A 4,516-nucleotide genomic window follows, 5' to 3' on the forward strand; every position below is an offset into this window, starting at 1 on the left:
CTTTCTCTTCCATTCTCTTCCTTTCTCTTCCTTTCTCTTCCATTCTCTTCCTTTCTCTTCCATTCTCTTCCTGTCCTTCCTTCTCTTCCTTTCCTTCCTTCTCTTCCTTTCCTTTCCTTCCTTCTCTTCCTTTATTTCCTTTGCTTCCTGAAGGGGACTTTACCTCTATCAGGTGTGATATTTTGCAACCAAAGGACTATGCAGCAAGATATCACTTCTCTATACACTGGATTGCTAGGCCCAATGTACTGTATATAGCTGCTTCTACATTACCACCAGCCCTGGAACATGCCTGTAACAGCAGTGCACTGTGGTGAATATCATTTGAAAATTCACAGACACGGTTGGGGAAATGATCCACTTTTACTGTCATTATTGAAGTAGAGTACAATTCATCTGCATTGGATATTGTGAAATGGGCTTTTAATTGAGCACATTAATTGTTCATTTTTTTGTATGCACATGCTTTATGATTGTAAGTTGGTCACATGGTTAAAGTTGATAAATACTTTTTGCGCTGCACTTTTTGATATATATATATATATATATATATATATATATATACACACACAGTATATATATATATATATATATATATATATATATATATACATACATACTGTATATTGTTTGTGGATGTGAGAACACATTATAGTGTATAGCTGTAAGAGGCATAAAACATTTTTTTTAATTCAGTTTTTCAGTTTTTACTTTGGGTCATATTCATAAGTTTTGAGGTAGCATTGAGAATATTTTTGCTTTATTAAATCCTAATGATTGGTTTCAATGTTTTGTCCAATGAGTCCTGAATAGATACAAACATTGAATATGTGATTTAAATCCATAAAGGTTAGAAGGACCATTCTGAATGGTCAAGTACTTACTACTTCATTTTTTCAAGGAAATTGATTACCTAAAAATATCAGAAATTGACTTGAAATGCACCCAAAGACACTCAATGTACATTTTTTTATTTTGATAACAGATGTGAAAATTAGATGGTCATATTTTCTCAGTGAGGCTCTGCAGATGCGACAGATCCATCCTTCATTTCTAGTATCCCTTAGAGAGCTTCCCAAGATGGCTCATTCCATTCGCAAGTGGTGTGAAGTATATACACATTTATCATAACGGCCCTGCAGGAGATGAGTGCAAAGTAATAAAAGTCAAAGTATTTATTACATTGTCGAAAGAACCAAAATACCTAGTCCGGCCGGGTCACCTATTGGATATAACGGTGAGGTCACATCTGGTCAATGGAGGATGGGTTGGCTATTCTGGTCAATGAAGAACGTGGAGGGTTGTCTTGAGGTCCATGAAACCTGTCCACCGTTGAAGGATGTAGTTCAGAGGACTTTCTTCTAAAGAATGATGGTGGAGTGCTGGAGCTGTATTACCCAGCTAGAAGTTGAAGAAAGCCTGGTGTGGTCAAGTATAGATTCAGGTTCACAAGTACCAGGATTTGCAAAGTTTAGATGAAGAACGTGGAGGGTTGTCTTGAGGTCCATGAAACCTGTCCACTGTTGAAGGATGTAGTTCAGAGGACATTCTTCTAAAGAATGATGGTGCAGTGCTGGAGCTGTACTACCCAGCTAGAAGTTGAAGAAAGCCTGGTGTGGTAAAGTATAGATTCAGGTTCACAACTACCAGGATTTGCAAAGTTTAGATTTGTGAACTTTTAGCCAAAAAATTTGCAGGATCACCTCCAGAAATAAGGAACAGCAAGGAGTCACAAGAGCTTTCTATAAAAGGGTGGACCCACAGCAGCCATAGTGTCAGTGTGTGTTGGGACCAGGGGCGGACAGACCATTTGGAAACTCGGGCACTGCCCGAGGGCCCGGGGTCAGTAGGGGGCCCCATGAGATGCCCCTGGTACCTTTTTCATAGGCTTTTTTGAGTTTGGGCAAGGAAACAGGGGCCCCATGATCCCCTATTGCCCGGGAGCCCCATGAGTTGTCAGTCCGCACCTGGTTGGAACTGTTAGGCTCCATTCACATCTGAGTGTTCTGGAAATGCAAGCATTCTAGGAGCACATAAAAATTGCATGAAAGATGTACATAGCGCTTGCAATGCCATTAATGCACCTCAAACACAGCTAGCAAATGTGTGTTTTGTTGTATGGTAAAATACATGGCAAATGCAAGAAACACGCAGTAAAAAAAATGTGCAAAGCTCAATGCCGGAAATGGTCCTGGTGCTTCTTTTGGTGTGTTTGTTGCATGTAAAGGCAGCCCATTCAAATGAAGGCCGTGTGAATAGGACCTTAGGGAGAGATACTCTTTTTATTTTGTACTTTTCTTTTTTTAATTTTGGTATTGGTACACGTCCCCCATGGCAGTGCGCAACTTCCCATGCCTTTTTATTTGATGATAGCTTGTTTATTAGCCCTACAAATTGCCTGAATTTAATAACAAAATTCACCCCTAAAGACTTCAATGAGATTTGCTGCAAAGTTCATAAACGTCAAGCAAGATTTGAAAACTGCATCCCAAAGTAAGGCAGATTCTCTCCTCACCAGTCATCTGTCAGGAGGACTCTGATGGGGTTCAAGATGTAAGGGGTGCACTGATGGGATTCGTGTTGTAAGGGGGGCTTTGATGGGGACCCCGATATAAGGGGGTTCTTATGGGGTTGATGATGTAAGGGGGCTCTAATGGGGATCATGATGTAAGGGGGGCTCTGATGGGGTTCATGTTGTAAGGAGGGCTTTGATGGGGACCCTGATATAAGGGGGTTCTTATGGGGTTCATGATATAAGGGGCCTCTGACAGGGGTGCACTGATGGGAATCATGTAGTAAGGGGGCTTTGAAGGGGACACCGATATAAGGGGGTTCTTATGGGGTTCATGATGTAAGGGGGGATCTGATGGGGTTCATGTTGTAAGAGGGGCTTTGATGGGGACCTTGATATAGGGGGGTTCTAATGGGGTTCATGATATAAGGGGTCTTTGATAGGGATCCTTATATAAGGAGAGATTCTAACAAGGAATCTGATGTAAGCTGGGAACTCCTAAGGTGGACTCTGCTGTAAGGTGGGCTCTGATGGAGATCTTGGTGCAGAAGGGAACTCTGATAGGTACCCTGATGTAAGGGAGGACTCTGATAGGGATTGTGATGTAGGTTGGACACTCCTAATATGAACTTTGATGTAAGGAAGGCTCTGATAGAGACCTTGGTGTAAGAGGGGATTCTGGCGGGGACCCTAATGTCAGGGGGGCTCTGATGGGGATCATGATTTGAGTGGGGCTCTGTTTGGAACGCTGGTGAAGGGAGAAACAACTAAGGTGGAGAGCTCGGTGTAAGTGGGGACCATAATGTAAGGAGGAGGCAGATAAGGACCATTATGTCAGGGGGGTCTGATGGGTATCCTGATGTAAAGGGGGCTATGTTGAGACTCTAATGTAACAGAAGACTCTGATGGGGATTTTGATATAATGAAGACTCTGATGTAGACTCTGATCTAAGGGAGACTGTGTAAGGGAGTAACGTTGATGGGGACCCTGTTGTCAGGGGGGCTTTGATTGGGATCATGATGCAAGGGAGGCTCTGTATGGGACCCTGATGTAACAGAGGACTCTGATGGGGATTCTGATAAAATGGAGATAAAATGGAGACTCTGATGTAGACTCTGATCTAAGGAAGACTCTGTAAGGGAGTAACGTTGATGGGGACCATGATGTCAGGGGGGCTCTGATAGGGATCATGATGCAAGGGGGGTTCTGTATGGGACCCTTGTGACCCTTGTGTAAGGGGGAACTCCTAAGGTGATGACCTTGGTGTAAGTGGAGACTATGATGGGGACACTGATGGGGACCCTGATGTAATGGAGATCGCTAATGGGGACCCTGATGTAACAGAGGACTCTGATGGGGATTCGGATAAAATGAAAACTCTGATGTAGACTCTGATCTAAGGGAGACTTTGTAAGAGGGTAACGTTGATGGGGACCCTGTTGTCAGGGGGGCTTTGATGGGGATCATGATGCAAGGGAGGCTCTGTATAAGACCCTTGTGTAAGGGGGAACTCCTAAGATGGAGACCTTGGTGTACGTGGAGACTATGATGGGGACACTGATGGGGACCCTGATGTAATGGAGGTCGCTGATGGGGACCCTGATATCAAGGGGACTCTGATGGGGATCATGATGTCAGGGGGACTTTGATAGGGATCATGATGTAAGGGGGGCTCTGTCAGGGACCCTGATGTAACAGAGGACTCTGATGGGGATTCTGATAAAATGGAGACTCTGATCTAATGGGGACACAGATGGGGACCCTGATGTCATGGAGGTTACTGATGGGGACCCTGATATCAAGGGGGCTCTGATGGGGATCATGATGTCAGGGGAACTTTGATGGGGATCATCATGATGTAAGGGGGGGCTCTGTCAGGGACCCTGATGTAACAAAGGACTATGATGGGGATTCTGATAAAATGGAGACTCTGATGTAGACTCTGATCTAAGGGAAACTCCGTAAGAGGATAACATTGATCTGATGTCAGGGGGGCTCTGATG

This window comes from Staurois parvus, unplaced genomic scaffold (assembly GCF_062004578.1).
Source record: "Staurois parvus isolate SC_StPar_1 unplaced genomic scaffold, SC_StPar_1.0 ptg002004l, whole genome shotgun sequence".
NCBI classification, from domain to species: Eukaryota; Metazoa; Chordata; class Amphibia; order Anura; family Ranidae; genus Staurois; species Staurois parvus.